We start from the raw sequence: 17,218 nt of genomic DNA, 5'->3' as shown, positions 1-17,218 counted from the left end.
GCTCCCGCATCTCTCCTCCTCCTAGGGGCTGCGTTCCCTTTCCCGGGGCACCCGCATCCCTCCTCCTAGGGGCTGCGTTCCCTTTCCCGGTTACTCACGGTTCTCCCGGCCCGGGGCCGCGGGCGGAGGCGGCTGTGCCCGCCCGGCCTCGCAGGGCTTGGTTGGCTGCAAGGGAAAGGACAGCAACCATGGTTTCTCGCAGGCTCTGGCGCAGACTCTGCGATCCTCAGCGCCCGTGCAATGTGCTCGTTCGGTTCTACAAACCCCCAGCAAACTGAAAACCATCAGCATGAGCATACCCCTGCTCCTTCACCAGCTTAAGTGTTCCTTTCTTTTTGCAGCACACACAAATCGGGGCTGGCTTCCAGGACCAGAATTTGTCACAAGATGTGCACAAGAAAGATGTTTAAGTGTGGTTTGTTGTTTTGTTGGGTTTTTTTTTTTTTTCTCTCCCCCCCCCATAAGGTAGCTGTGATTTGCAGTTTTCTCATGTGAGGTGTGAAATACTCTTAGCTGGCTCATCCTTCACCTGCTTTATTCTGCATTGTAAAAATCAAGATTGATGGCATGGATTTCCAGTGCCAAAGGAAGGGACACCTTAGGAGAGAAGCCCAGAAACGTGATGTAGCATCTGAACATGTCTCTTAGTCAGCATTTACTGCTGGCAGCATAACAGCAGTGTTCTGTCATCTTGTCCTCCAAAACAGAGGAGCTGCTGCCAGAGGATTTGGGATGGGGACACACACAAGCACTTCCCTGGCAGAAATTATTGTCTCAGGTGTTTGCATCCTTGATGAAGGAAGCCCCAGTTTTTGAGATGTGCATCCTTCTGCTAAACATCTTCTATCATTACCTCCATTTGTACACAGTGAATAGTAAATTTTGACAGCTGCCACTCACTCTTTAGCATTTTCAGTGCTTAGGAAATGGCAAAAGTGGAAAGTTTTGACAGCTGAGACACAGGTGAGAGATCAGAATTTGCTGCTTCTCGTTACAGCCAAAAAAAGGGTGTGATAATGCACAGTAACACGATTTTTCTGGTTATGAGGATGTACGTGTACATCTAGAAATAGCCAGCAAGTTCGTTGCCATGTGAAAATCAAGTCAATATTATAAATACCTGATAAATTTAAAAACACAGCACGCTTAAGGCCTGCTTCCCACTTCAGGCAGGATCAGGGGCGTGGTTCTCTCTCAAAAATGTCAGAAGTTTAGGTAGGATAGAGTAATGAAAAGATATAAAACTAGGCAAGAAATAAAATTAGCCAAATCTTTCCTGAGAATAACGTGGACTAGAACAATTTTTTTCCACCTTCTAAACAGAACATTACTGATATGTGAGGACCCTTCTGCCTGGGAATGAAGCTCCACACATCCACCATCTCAAAGAACTGGAACCTTTTTCCCTGAATTCCTTGCACAGACTCATTGCTGACACGTTTACTCAGCTGCTGCAGCCATACCTGGGTCCTTTCAGGGCTGTGCAGATGCTCTCTGGCCTTTCAGAGACTTTTAAGGGTCCAAGGACTTGGGAACATCTTCTTGTAGCAAGAAAGAAATAATCTACTCCCACAGCTCAAGTTTCAAGGGTTCACCCAGCTTTGTGCCAACCAGAAGTGCCCAACAGCACTAAAAGCTGCTATAGCTTCTGCTCTCTATTAAGGGAGGGGAAAAAACAACAAACAATTAAAAACCACTCAATTCCTCCAAAGCACTGAATAAACAAAGGACAAATAGGATTAAATAACACCTAACAAGCAAAAAAATTCCTGCTAATTCTGGTTGGCCTCTTTTTTTTTTTCTTTTTTTTTCTTTTTTTTCCCCCTTTGGGCTGATCTCTGATACTTTGCTATCTTAACCCTTCACCTAAGTTTTCTTGCCTCATTCTGTTTATTATGATCACACAGGCTCAAGATGCTTCTTCCTTCCCAAATCTTTTCTTTTTAATAAATTGCTAATTTCATCAATCCCTAACCCTATAGCTCCTACCTATCATCAATCTTCCCTATTTCCATCTCTGTCCATTCTCCTGGGTAAGAATCTGGGGTTTCAGCTGTTCATATTGCTCTTTATTCAAATCTATATAATAACCAATGCTGCTCATTCTCTTATTCTTCTATTTAGGAAAAATCTCCAAGGAGTTGTTCCTGTAAAATGGCAAATATCAACTCAAGGAACAGGCTATGAATTTGAGAGACTTTCTGGAAAACTTGTGAACTAGAAGCCAGTGAACAAATTAAACTAAATCTTGTGCATTTTACTGTTTTTCTGCCTCAATATTCTGCATTCTAATATTTAATATATTCATTATTTAAGAAATAATCCTGGCATAACCCAGAAAAAAATTCAAGAGCATAAACAATCTTCTTTTGGTTAGCAGTTTTTAAAGCATGGCACAGCATATGTGTTACTCACATATCCTGAGAAATCATTCACTCTCTCCTGAAACATACCCAGCAAGGATAGAAAGGAATATCTGAGCTCAAGTCACAAGAAACTCAATTTAAGTTCCCATAGAAATTCTTATTGAATTCAACAGACTTCACTTTATCCTGAGAATATCTCCCTGAAGTAATCTGCTGCCTGAGACACTCATTTTTACCATCTCCTGCACCTTCAGTCTCCTTGTATTGGTCCTTGTTTTTTTTTTTTCTTCTCACTTAGCCTCGTGTGTGTCTCCCTGTTTCAGATGCCCATCATCCCTGCATTAAGCAGAAGGAAAGCTGGGAGTATCCTGTGTACCTTTTAAAGGCCATTATGGGGTAATGTACATTAAGCACTGTATTACAACTGCACTCATTCATCAGCTGTGGGGGTGGTACAGCAGGAAAAAGAGGAAACTGGGATGCTCTGCTAGCCTAGTTCCCAGCACATCCCTCGTGGTGTGTGAGGAGTACCAGAGTGGGCTCCCTATTCCAGCACTGGAGCGGGGTGGAATCACAGAGCTGAGCAGAGGCAGTGGTGCCTCAAAGCCCTGCAGCCTGCAGAAAAGATCATGCTGTGTCCCAGTGTTGTGTCACAGGGAGAGGGTTGGGAAGGCTGGAGCCAGTGGTTCTGCCCCATCTCAAAAGCAGCAGCAAAGATTCATTAAAATCTCTGTTTTCTTTGCTCTTTCAGCCCTCCAAAGCTCATCATTTCATACCAATGCTTGCTCAGAACTGCTCTGGGAAAAAGTTTGTCCAGCAAGAATCATCCCCTCCCTCCTTTCACATATCCACCTAGCATCTGTATCTAGCATCACATTCCAGTCTTCAGAAATGCAAACACTTTTCTGCCCCTGCTCTTCCCAGTCACCAATATTACCACTTTAGGATGCTATAGAGAAAAACTGAGTTGTTACTGGATATAATACACCATTCTCTGTATCTCCCTTTCTTAATGTTTATGCTGCAGATTTTCCCTAACAGCACACTGTATCTTTTTGTTTTCTTTCCTAATCCATTCCTAACAAAAAGAAAACCAAAAACCAAACCAAACCAATAAATATTTAAAATGAAATTGCAAATGACACACTGGATATGAGGTGACACCAAGTGACTCATGTACTATAATAGCATTAAACAGCAGGGTATTTTCTACAAAGGCCAGAAAACATCTGATGGCTCAAGCCAAAACACCTGGTGGCTGCACAAGCCACTCTTGACCATTTCACACTGAAAATGCAATTCACTGTGCTGTGTTAAACATTGCCTTAGAAGCAAATCCTCTAACAAATAGAGTGTCTCTATGTGAAAAGCAAATGGAGCCAGCAACTGGAAAATGAATCCCTGAAACAGCCTGTCATGGAATTACAGTTTCCCAATATCCATTCAAACCAAACATCCAAGCCAAACCATAACAGAATAAATGAAATTAAATTATCAAAAAAAGTTTAAAAGTTTAAAAAATCTGGAGTCTAAACAACTGACCAAAAGTATTCCACAGTCAATTAGAAGCTGCACATCAGTGAGCTTGTGCTCATTTGCTGCAGCAGTAAATGAAGCAGCAGGTATTTCCATGGGAAGAAGTCCTGAAGTTCCCAGCAGGAATTGGCATTAGCTCCATGCTTTTCCACTGGGTGGTGGTAATGAGATCAGGAAGTTCAGGAGTGCTGGTAGAGAACTCAGATCTCCACCAGTATTCACTCATTTGTGTGTTCATTCAGTCCTTCTGTCTCTCCTCTGTACACACACACCTACCCTGTGTGTACTGGAAATCTCCTGTCACAGAAATGAAAGGATGGACAGAACAGTTCTAAATTTTTTAAGGGCTGGGCTATAAAATTAATCTTAACACAGTTTGCTGCTTTAGCATTCAGTTCAACGACATCATTCTCTCAGTGTAAAAGCTGAAGAGAGTTGAGGTGAGACAGATGACAGGTCAGAAAATTGCACTATTTATTCCTGAATGAGCAAGTGTGAATTAGAGCCCCACTGGAGGGGAAAATGCTCCAGAGATTCAAGTTGTAATACATTTCATAGAGTTCAAAATATGACATGTTATGATGGCTTCCTTTTGCATGTGATCTGTAATTGTCACAAAAGAGAATGGAAATTAAATTAAAACTGTTGTGTTTACTTTCCCAACGTTGCACAATTCAGCAAGACCCATTTTTCAAAATGGGAATGTTTGGCATAATCTGAAAATCAAAGCCCTTTACAATATTTATGGTTATGACCTCCCAGCTTAGAGCACCATAAATCACATCAGGCATTAACTGGTTCACTTTCACAGGGCACTAGTTGGAACAACACCTAAGCACAGCTCAGTATTAGGCACATGCTGGGGAAGTATATTTCTAATATTATATAATACAATGCATTGCCATACTTTTAAAACCACACAGTTTTTATTAATTATTATTTAAATAATGAATTATTTAAAATTAATTATTTAAAATTATTTAAATACTGGTAGGTACATGCAGTCCAGAAATAACCTTGCAGTCCTTATTTTGGCCCTCCTGAGTGATGCTTGATACTATCAGCTCACTGTCTGAAAGGTCCTGTTTATTCATTAGAATAATTTCTTTTCCCTAATAACTAATGACTTACCAATCTGTCTGCTGCAGCAAAAGAATACAATTGCAAATGGGCATGTTAAAATATTATCAAAATAATTTAATATACAAAATACTAGTAATTTGTGTGCTCAGTTAAAGATAACCATATCAAAATAGCTCCAGTGCATTATAGATTACTAGCCTGAAAAAAAAAAAAAAAAAAAAACCAAACAAAAAAACATGGTAAGAAACAAAGTCAGTATTGCTCTAAAAATAGGGAAGAGTTCCAAAGCTCAGTGTATCTGGTTTGGCATTTGGACAATTAAAAAATGTCTAATTCATTTAATTAAGTAAGAACTTACTCATTGGTCCAAGATACATAAATCATGCCAAGATATACCAAATGCAGGTTTCCTTGATTATCTGTAAGACCTGTGTGACCAGAAGACAAGGCAAAATACTATTAACAGTAATACAAGATAACTACTATGGGTAAGCTGCAAATCTGTGTCCAAACAGCAAGATGAACATTGTTTCTTCATCCAGTTTTTGAGGTGCCTTGGAGCTGTGTTGCCTTTGTATTGCTGAGCCCTGAATTAACAATCCTTCTTGTCTACACGATGGGGGAATGAAGTATCATAATTATTAATGACCTCATATTAATTTAATTGAAATAGTGAGCACTCTGACATCATTTATTTATTATTAGGGTGGAAAAAGTTAGTTCCATGATTTTTTTAAAAGACTATGTTCCACTTCCTTCTTTACATAGTCATGATACTATGTATGCATACATCTATTTATCTATCTATCTATCTATCTATCTATCTATATATATATATATATATATATATATATGTTTAGATAGTTAGGAGCTTAATTTTCTACTTTCATTATTGCTATGTACACTCCAGTGTCACTTGACATACTTCTGTAACTGCATATTAACTTTTCTCCCCACAAACCTGAATTTAATACAAGATATCTATTATCTAGGCCTACACTCAAAATAAAGCATCTGTGCTTTTACAGAATTTCAGTCCTGACACCTCCTAAATATATTAAATTACCCTTGAACTAACCTTAACATCAGCATTCCCACTAGAACCAGTGACCCTAATGCAGTCTAAATGCCTGAAGTTAAGAAGAAAAGAAAGTATAAAGTGTTTTAAAAGTCAAAACACAACTGAACTATTCCCCGGGAACCCATGTGCTGCAGTCTTTACAGGAAAATGCATTTACTGGAAAAAAAACCAGCTAAACCAAAAAAACATGGAGAAAGAAAAAAAAAATACCTGTACTCAAATTCTCAGCACACTGGATAAAATATTATATTTAGACATGCTGATCTTGGGTTTGTTTGAAAAAAAAATAAATAAATAAAACAACAACCAACCAAATAACCCACCATCTAAACCAACAAAAACACCTCCACCCTACTTGTTTTGAAGCCCATCTTGGAATTTGGACCTTGTGTCTATAAACCTGAGCCTGGCAGACTCAGACTGCCAGGACAGTACCTCACTCCCTTATGATGCCTAAATTTGCCACTTTTAAATGTCTTTGCTGCTGTCCTTATGTCAGCTGCAGATCACCGTCAATTATTTGACCCAACACTGAAATAAAACAATCCTCAAGCTTTTCTCTCTCTTTTTTTAGAAATAACCATGCAAGACACACAAGCCTCAGTAGCTTCTGCTGGTAAAGCTTTGTCATCATTATTTTAATTCTTGAACATAAATTGATTCCTTGAGCTTCCTAGTTATTTTTGTACCTCTTCTCTAAATTCCCCCTGCCCACTTTCCTGGGTGAATAATTCTCTTATGAAAGTGTATTTGTGTCCAAATGGCCATAAGTGTGATCTACCTGCAGGCAGATTACATTTAAAGACCAACCCTTACAGAAAGCAATTTAAGTTTTTTTGATTGGATATTCATCTCCATGTTATTTTCAGAAAGCAAAACATGGATGAGTTTGGGAACAACACCCTAAAGGTCGAAAAGCAGGAGCTGTAACAAAATTATCTCACTGAGGGTCTTTGAGCATAAAAATAATGTAGAAAATGAGGTTGGATATAAGGATGCAGGGCACACATCTACCTCTGTGCTGCTCCTTCACCTTTCTGCTCTCCACTCATGGGGGTTCTCTGGTGTGGGCTGACATTGGCACAGACTCCTCACACCCAGAAATTGCTCTTCTCATTGCTTAGACTCAATTCTTTGACTGTAGCTGATGCTTCATTTTGAAAAGTGTTTTCTCACCATTTCTTATCTGCAGTTTACTCACTCCTCACATGAGGAGCTAACAAGAGAGCCAAGAGAAGCCCAAATACTATTTGTATTAATTTATTAGCAGGAAGCCAATTTCTGCTCAGTATAGCAGCCATGTATTTTGGATTTAACAGAGCATTCCTCAAACTGAAGGCCAGCAGAGAAGTAAGTGGATTTTGGACAAAGCATTTTCTGCCCTCGTGAAAACAGCAGCAGGAAACAAACTCCAGTGGTCAAAATTGGATCATAAAGATGAAAAACCATATATGTTTCTGGTCTTTAAATTGCTACTCTACAGTGTGATAAGAAACATCATATAGAACCTTATCAGGATTTAATTTCCTAACAGAAATGAGAAAGGAATGTGCAAAGCCCCTCTTACATGATCTAGCATTAGCTTGCAGTACATGATAAAAATATCTTAACAGGCATGTACCTAAGGAAGATAACATTCCATCTCTTCTTCCTGAAGATGCTTTCTATATACAAATTCTTTTTAAAATAGCTTATTTTTGGTTTGCTGTGCATAACTGTCTTCTTCAGGAAATGTGTTCTGGCAAAAAACCTCCTCACAGTAACTGGATCATTTCAGTTCTTCTGTAATAATACTTTGCAAAATGCTCTTAGTAAATGAGGTTTATGAATGAAACCTGTCAAAGTATACCTACTACAAAAATGTTTGCTAAATTTATTTGAATATTTTAATTCTTTGCTGTAGTCTGTGTCATAAAGGTTCTATAAAGCCACCACCATTATGTGAAAAAGCTGCTTGGTATGTATTTGTATTTTTTACATCTTTGCCTTGTCATTCTGCATCCCCTTGTATCCTAAATATATTTACTAAATCTCCCACATTCTATTCTATTTCTAGTCCTTACCAACCACAGTGTTATTTCCAGACAAACTCGAATTTCCAAGGGGTTCACTGCGAGCAACGCTGCCCCTTTTTGACCAAGAAAACGAATACATTTCCACACAAATTTCATACCTTCCACATTGTGATGTATTCACTGCAGGGACACTGCAAAGAGCATTTACAAACAACGCAGGCATGTCCAGCATCCACGCAGGGATGCTGTTCTGGGAACAGCAGAGCCAAGCAGTGCTCTGGGTTTGGGAGCTCCTGCTCTGCTGGGTAATGGGCAGCACTTTAACACGAGTCACCAGAGGAAATGAGGGCTCCCCACCCCTCAACTTCACCTTTTTCCTGCTCTTTGCAGTTTCTCCTGCTCGTGTTTCTAAGCTAACCTAATTGTTAGCACCTGAAACCCCTGTCACAGCAGTCAGAGCTGGATTATTTGCTGCTGTGGCCATGCTACACCATAGCATGTGCTGCTCTCATTTTACAGCACTACGAGTGCCATTACAAGGAATGATTTCCCATGGCCATCTTGGATTTTTGGTTAGGTAAATTTTAAAGGGCTAATTATTAATAAAACACACTAATAATGAACAGACTAAGGCTGTGCCCATCCTACCTTGTTTTAACAATCTGTGAGTCCCGTCGCCCACGCTTTAAAAAAAAAAAAGCTCACAGAAAGCACTTGTAGTATATATTCATGACAGTGCTTCCTAGGAACATCTCTGAGGAGGGTTTGGCTCTTTCCTCCCCGCTCTCCACGTCCATTGGGATGATGAGGCAGTGAGGATTTCCCACACTTCTCCCCAGCACGTCTCCTGCGTCAGGCTGTTCTGTGACTCTGCAGAGCTCGCTGCACGGCTTGGTGCTGAGCCAAGCCTGCCTGGGAAGCCACACTGCCAACCAGCTCCTCATGCCACAACCAAAACCTCCCAGAAACACACCCCTCACTACACTCCTAAATACGTGCTGGCCTGAAAAAGCTTCAGATAAGTGGAAATTTCAGCAAAACCTGACCTTTCCTTGGACATGCTTCAAGACTTACTGCAATGTTATGTTCCAATTATAGAAACACCCCAAATGAATAAGTGGATATTTAAATTTCGCAGATAGCACCCTAAGGAAAAATTTTAGTTAAGCATAAATGGCGTGATTACCTAATGGGCATAGCAAAATGTTAGGAAAGTGAAGTGTTTGGATAAAACAGCGACGATTAATTTTTCATTTAATTTTTTTCTCAAATATAACGTGCTTCTGGAGATCATATTTAGTGAACATACTCGTGGTTCCAGGCCCACACAGTATTTTAATTCCATAAGGTGCGTGGGAGGTTTTTTAAATCCACATAATTTTGTGTTATTTTCTTTTTACATGTTAAGTTATTATCATCAGATGGAGGGGAAATTAAACATTCTGAATGTGTTAAAAGCCTTGGTCTTCTTGACTCCTATTACCAACTGCTAACTATTGCTAAACTCATCCATTTTTGGAACAAGAACAACCTTGATAACATCAGATGAAGACAAAATAAAAATAGAGCTTTGGCAAATCCTGTGAATTGAATTCCGGTATCTCGGAACACCGTGTAAAGCTCTTGATTGGCTTTGCAAATGCAGCTCACTATATTAATACTGAAGCTAACTCATTTCCTAACTTTGCTAAGAGCAGCCAGAACTATAGTCATGCTGGAATAGTGAGGTACTGAATAAAATCCAGGCTATGAATGTAGCTGTGATTTGCTTTGGTTTTTTTTTTCTCCTGGGAAAGGTTTTGGGAAAATTATTCCTAAAATCTTTATATCTAGTTGTCCTTTCCTCTGGGGCACATTATATATGTTGTTTTCCCCTTTTTCTGAGAGCAGACAGTAAAAGCCATCTTTTTCATCACCTTAATTATTTGGCTTTTAAGATGACCAGGATTAAAAAGCATTTCTTTCTTCATACAGTCATTATTTTGACATATGGTCCTGTGCAGAGGACTTGGATTTCATCACTGCTCAGACACACAGTAATAAAGATGTTTAATCCCAGTTTTTGCTTGTCTGGGTCATGTTTGCATGACATGCATCTGATGCCTTGGGAAGAGGTCCCTGGAGCACAGCACAGCACAGCAGGGGGAATTCTGGGCTCTTGAATAGCAGAGCCCTGCCCTGACCCACAATCTCTGCAGGACGTGCTGATAGCACATGGATGGTGGCACCCTTGGTTTTTAATCCCTCCAGCAGCTTCCAGAACAAGATTGCTCTGCACAGACATTGACTAGGATGAGGAGCAGGACTCCTGTCACCATCACATCACAAAGACAAGGTCACAAAACTCCACAAAGGAAACTGGATCCAGCTACTCCAGCCCCTGTTGTTGGATACTGCTGGGAACCAGGGAAAAGCAGCCTTGAAGCCTTGGGTTTCTCAGGCTGCTCAAGGAAAAAAAATTACAACAATTAAACACCTGCAGGGTGTGTGAGAGCTGTGTGAGTGTCTTGTGATGTTTTGCAGAAAGCATGTTTTCAAAGAGGTGTTGCCTTCTTGGACCAGTGAGTCTTTTCTATTCTGTATTGCACAAACTACCCTATATAAGTGCAGTGTTTAAATAAAGCTCTTCTGCTCCCCCATTACACAAAGGACTGTGTTGCATTATCCTTTCTTCTGCTCCTATAGCCAAAATGCAACAAGCCCCCACCCTCAACACCTGCAGCACACTGAGGAGGATTCTGCCAGCCTACAGCTCAGAAGGATGCTCTGATGAGGCAAGAGCAGAGATGCTCTATGCCATCACACCCAGCTGCAATGTCACAGGAGCAATCTCATGACAAGGCACATTATTACATATAGAGGATCTTTATGCAACCACTTTTCCCCATTTCATGGGGCCTGAGGTGACACAAACCAACTGGGAAAAATGCAGGAGGTGTTTCCAGCCCTTGCAGGGAGGTGGGAGAAGCAGCATCCCTGGGAGGAGTCATGCTGGAACAGTGCCACAAAAAAAAAACAAAACAAAAAAACCAAACCAAAACCAAAACCAACCAACCAAACAAACAAACAAAAACAAACAAACAAACAAACAAAACAAACAAACAAACAAAAAACCAAACAAAAACAAAAAACAAACAAAAAAACCCCACAACAACAACAACAAAAACAAACAAACAAACAAAAACCAACACACTGCCTTCTGGCACATAAACATGTGAAAAACAGTGGCCATCAGAAACACCAGTGACAACATCAGGGAGAGGCAGATGTAGATTTATTTGTAAAGAAGGGTAATTTATGCTGATGTGGGTACAATAAAAACAATTCCAGTGTGTATTATGTAAAATCCTTTCATTTCCAAAATCATATCATCTCTAGAAAATCAAATGCAATTTAGGTACTTAACTAATGGCTTTTATTTGGTGGAGCACTATATTAGTCTCTTTGCTACAAGGTGAGAAAAGATAATAGATAAATTTAAAAAGCATGGAATGCTTTAAGAACCACCAAATACCCTGAATTAATTCAATTTCAGATTTAAAAAAAATAAATCCTCAAATGATTTCACTGCAGTCATAAATATCTGGAAGTTATTATTTAATGCTTTCTTCTGTTCATAAGCCTCTTAGAACAGAAGCACATTCTCCAGAGATCATTGGCTTACTGTGTACCTAAAGAAATTAAGCTACAGTTCAATTATGGTAAATATATTTCATTTTCCCCCAGGAATGGGCAGGTGAAAGGGCTTAAGTTCAAAGGGAAATTAGATTAACAATAATAAGAAAGTTGTTTAACCCCTAACTTATATACTGTGGTCCTTGCAGAGCTTTGCAAGAGCATTCACTACCAGTGTAGAAAACAAAGCATATAGAGAATATACCTCAATTTTTGTTATGTTATGGATTTAAAATTCATTTTCAAATCCCACCAGTGAACAATCATCTTCCATTTGGTATCCATGTAGTCTCTCAAGTTCTTTAAATAACATTTAAAACCTAAGGTAAGCAACATGCAGCATTTACTGATGTCCATCAATATCCTGTATCACCACCCAAAATATGACACAACTCAGTAACAGAAGATGTCTTTCCACTGGAAAACTGGCTGTGCTTTGGCTATAGCCTTTACTTTCCCTCTGCCAAATTAATTTCACCATAATTTTGATGAATTTTCTAGATAGGAATGGTTTTGGTATTTTGGGTCATTTTATCCTGTAAGGTCTAACAGAAACCAATTTTTTCCCCATTTCTTTTAAAGCTCCACAGCACATTGAATATTACACCAGGGATAGTTTTGCTGTTGCTGGTTTTGCCTTCAACACCATTGCAATTTTTTGATCCATAAAAATGGTAAGGCCAGACTTCTGGAAAGGGCTCTCACATCCCTAAATGCACTGAAACCAGTGAGCACCAATCTCCACCAGCTGAGGAAAGCAAGCCTTAAACCTCCACAGGGAGTCTGATGAAACCAAGATGCACGAATGCAAATCTGCTGCTAATAAGCAGAATCAGAAGCTGGAGACCTGGATGTCTCTGCTGACTGATTTAAAATCAAGAATAAACCAATCAAAAATAGAGTTTGTCTACAAACAAGGCTACCTGCATCACAGACAGGCTGTGGTACATCAGAAAGCAATAAAATCAGAGGGCTCAGCATTTGTTTTTTTTTTGATTGCAGTCAGTACCAGCCATTGACCAGTGACAGCATTTAAGCAGCAAGCAAGCAGTGTCACTGTTGGGCAAGGAAAGTGAAGCAGCAGAGATTAGGAAATACACTGCAGTGGGAAGACAGCTAAGCACAGGCATCAGTTATTTAAGGATTCAGTCGTGCCTGCTGCCCACAACAACAATAACAACTCTCCCTGCTGTACTTCCAGCCACGAGCTCTCTGCCAGCAGTGAGGCAGCAGCTGCAAGCTCCACTGAAGGTTCCAGCTTAATTGCTGCAGGATTCCTCCAAGCCCTGCTAACACTGACCTTCCTAGGGCTGACCCATGGCTCTGGAGCAGGGTGGGCAGCACCCTCACTGTTTCCTTCCTTCAGATGTGGAAAGCTCCATTCAAGCTCTTCACAAACACCACCCCTGCTCTTCCACCTCCTCCCAGCTCACATGCTCCTGTAGGCCACACACAATGACAGATAATTTCTTACAGTTTGTGCTGGCAGCCTACAAACCCACAAAAAGCCTCTTGCTCCAGCACATGGCAACACATTTGTTGCTCTTGGAGTTAAGCAGGACTGCAGTGTGTTTCCACAAGGAAGGAGCCCTCATTGTCCAGCTGGGAAACACAGATACATACATATATATTCTATCCATATATGACAAATATGTAGATATCTGTAACTGTTGCATCACTTTCCCTTCCAGAGAATGCATAAAATATTAATATTTTTATAATGTATTGCTGGATTGCAATGTATAATCTTATAAAGGATGTCATTATGGTTATGGTACTAGTAAGTTATGGACAAGAGACTCTGGGGCATGTAAAAAGCATAGTCAAGCTCTTCTGGGTGAGCTCTTGTTTTATAGCACACATCAGATCCAAAATAACACAAACATAGGCTGGAAAAGTGAAAAACCTTTTTGATTGGCACAGGGATCAGCTACTGCCCAAGGAACTCCCTGCTCATGCTGGTAATTTCCTCTGCCATGTTCTCTGTGATTGATTTTCACAAGTAGGAGTAAAACAGCATCATGCAAGCTGGGACACTGCCTAGAAAATAAATCTTTGAATTCACCTGACAAAATGAGTCAAGCAGCAATATCACCAGGACCACGATGGAGCTTGGTTTGCCTTGCCAAAGAGCAGGAGAATCTACTCAGGAACCTCACTCTCAAAGAAAAGCAGTTAGTGCTGACAAAATGTGCTTTTTATGGCAAATAGTGTCAGGCTGGGAGTGCTGGTGCAGTCTAATGACATAAGTTAATGCTGTATCAACTTAAACCCCACAAGGTGCTGGAACAATAGATCTGAGTGACAGAAAAGTCTTCTCTGTGATCTATTGAAATCAAATGAAAGGGAAAAGAGAGGCAAGTAGGTTACAAACACACCTGAAAGGAAATTTAATGGGTGAAATTCTCTGCTCCTTCTCCTTTCACCACTTCCTGGCAGTTTATTGCTCACATCTTGCTCAGGGCTACCTTTTGCCTATTCATGAATGGCCCTGGTCCCTCTGAACAGCTCAGCTACCACTTCCCTGTACTTCCTTATCTTAATGAAGAGCCTTCTTAGTCATTGCAAGGCTGTTTTCCATTTAAAATTGAACTGGCTGGCTAGCCAATACTTGGCAGTAGAACAACTGTAAAAAGTTGACCTGAATTCTGTGGACCACTATTAGTTTTTAACCAAACAGTGATAACTTGCACTGCTCTCCTTCAAACAAAGAAAACCCCTCCAAGATCATCTCCTGATGTTCAAGTTTAGAAAGTTTGCTAACCGTAAATAGACTTAATGGAGAATGGATGGACAATATCCCAGTGGGCACCTAAACATGACACTTCATTCACAGCTCAGTGTTATTGCAGTAATTGCCATTACAGTAAGACTTATAAATGTATTTACAAGTAAACATGTTCCAAACAATTGCAGTGCTGTTGGGATAACACAGAGTATAAAGAAAGCTAAAAATCAAAGCAAATTTTCCATGTACCTAAAAAGTCATACAACACTAATGCCAAAATTAACAATGCCATGATGTTCTATTAATGGAATTCTTTTCTCTCTTCCTCTGGACATACAAACCTATTTCCCAGCCTCACAGCATCTCTATTTTCATCCCTTGCTGGTCCACACGTTGCAAAAAGTGCACACTTCCCACTTGTGCACACTAGGTCAGCATCACAATGCTTTTATGCAGGAGGTATTTAGGGGAGAACAGAGATAGTCAGAGGAGAAACTGTGTCTGCACCAATTTTGTACATTCTGGATGGAATCACTACAGGAGAGAATTTACTATCTCATGCTAGAGCTGAGAAATGCCATCTGATGGAAAGGATGAGAAACAGGAAGTGTGGGGAGGTGTTAAATGCTTTTTTGATTTTGTTCCATATCCAGGTGAACACTTTAAAATATGGCAGCTGTAAAAGCCAAAGCCATACAATTTTTCCAGACAATTCATTTTCGAATCTGCCCTCATTCTTTTCCAGAAATAAGGCAAATTTCACCAAAAAACTCACATTCACCCAGAATGAATAATCCAAAGTTACAAATAGGGTAAAGAGTCAGATGATGTGCTTTTTTATGAGAATTAACACCACATTGCAGAAGCAATCCAAGCCCAAATTTCTCACTTGTAAACCTTCAACTCAAATCTTCCTCCTCCTTTCAATGTAAAAATACCTAGTGAAACATGGAGCTGTTTTACTGACTTACTTGTAGCCCTTCTCTCAAACAGGGAAACCTGAATGACACCAAAATGAATCCCTGTACAGCATTCCTGGAATCAGCTGGTGAATTGGATCAGTGTGTGCAGCTTTTGTCTATTCTAACAAGGCCAGATTGGCAGGCTGAGCCTAAACTCTTAAACTCATGATCCCCCAGGGCCACAGAGCAGCTAAGCCACTGCTTGACTGACAGGCAGGTGAATGGGAAACATGCTTTTCTACTTGTGGGATTATAAATTTCAGTGAAGTTACTCTCTGTCTTTTTATCTTCATTTTCTCCATCTGATCAGGGCTCTCTTTGTTAATACAGGCACCCTCTCTTTGACTTGCAATAGAATAATATTCAGCAATAACCTACAAAGCAAGGCTGACATAGTGATTGCTTTGACTGTACAATCTCTAACATCAGAAGTTACAACAATTTCCTCTTCCCATTCCCTTTCTTCTCACTACAGAAGTTCAAATTAACATGTTTCACAAAGAGATTCACCTGCAGAGTTACCAGGGAAGAAATTCTCAGGAGTTTTCTCCAACATCTGAGACTTACTATTGCCCAGCCTCTGTGAGTTCTCATTTCTGCTGCTGTCACAGATACCCTACATTATACAAGAAGCATCCCTTCATTTTTTTCACCTTTTGCTTGCCCAAAGAAGACCTCAAGTAGTGCAGATGCCCAGAGTAACCCAATTCCTTAAATCCATGTTTATGCTGTGCCATGCTGATGTCACTTGGAAGCACTGCCCTGCTGCAAAGCACTTAAAGATTCAGATGGAGAGTGTGGGGGTCTTCAGTGATCAACAGCTTTTGTGTTTTATTTGCATCAAAAGCACATGTACTGTGCTTCATGTTGAACATAAAACTTGCCCAGCAGATGCAGATGTGCCTTCTCTCCCACCGAGCTGTGTCTGAGGGCCGTGAAAGCACAACCTGCTCTCCCCATCTCTCACCAGCCTTGAAAATAAAGTGGTACCAGCTGCTTCAGAGCAAACACCAACAGCATTCATTTTCCCTTGGACAAATACAACTTTTACACCACTTACAAGGTTCCCCCCACCCTTTTTGTTTTTTTACCTGATAGTCATCTCTCTGCATAAAAAGACTCTCAAATGTGATATGAGTAATGCAGGAGGGAAGAAGTATCCATCACCACTTGCCAGGGATAAGGCACTAAGGAGAAGAGACTAAGGGCTGACAGCATCATAAATCAAGCTATGCTTAGGTTAAAGAAAATAACCCCAAACAACCAACCAATCAACAGAACTCCCTTCTCAGGTCAGATTCTCTCCGTCTCAAGGATTTTGTCTGCCACCTGTGCCCACACACACCCTCTGAAGCCAAAGCTTCCTGCTTTTCCCCTTCTGCAGCACCATCCCAAGAGCTCCCCACAGCCACTCTGGCTCCAGGACAGGCAGCACCACATCCTGCAGCCCTTGGCACATCCTGACAATAAAAGGGGAAGGATGAATCAGCTGGTTTAGAGTTATGGCATATCTTGGCCATTAGTAGAAAAAAGCTACAGGAGACAGTGCTGATTAATGCATTCCTCTTCTCTCTGCGTCTCAGCTAAGCTTGTAAAGGCTTGTCTGTCAACTCCTGTTCTTCCCAGCATCCATGGGGCTTCCTATGATATAATTATAAAAATAAATTGAAAAAAAGTGTTTTCTTGCTCTTCAACACCGACTGTATTTGTAGAGGACATTATAGCTCAGGAAAGAGGTAAAATAATAATAAATCTGCAGCAGCAAGGACAGC

The 17,218-nt window shown here is 40.3% G+C and overlaps 1 protein-coding gene across 1 annotated transcript in view; it reads right to left on the bottom strand.

The window, feature by feature from the left end:
• The window catches only part of ZNF804A (zinc finger protein 804A), a 136,364-nt gene extending 135,976 nt beyond the window's left edge, over positions 1 to 388 (bottom strand). The window contains exon 1 of the mRNA XM_056496374.1: positions 99 to 388. The gene's annotated coding sequence lies outside the window, so the exon portion shown is untranslated. The remainder of the gene's footprint in view (positions 1 to 98) is intronic.
• Between the last annotated feature and the right edge of the window lie 16,830 nt (positions 389 to 17,218).

The sequence above is a fragment of the Oenanthe melanoleuca genome, chromosome 7 (assembly GCF_029582105.1).
Source record: "Oenanthe melanoleuca isolate GR-GAL-2019-014 chromosome 7, OMel1.0, whole genome shotgun sequence".
Classification (NCBI taxonomy): Eukaryota; Metazoa; Chordata; class Aves; order Passeriformes; family Muscicapidae; genus Oenanthe; species Oenanthe melanoleuca.
Note: the sequence above shows the minus strand (reverse complement) of the source record. Positions and strands in the feature narration are given on the sequence as shown.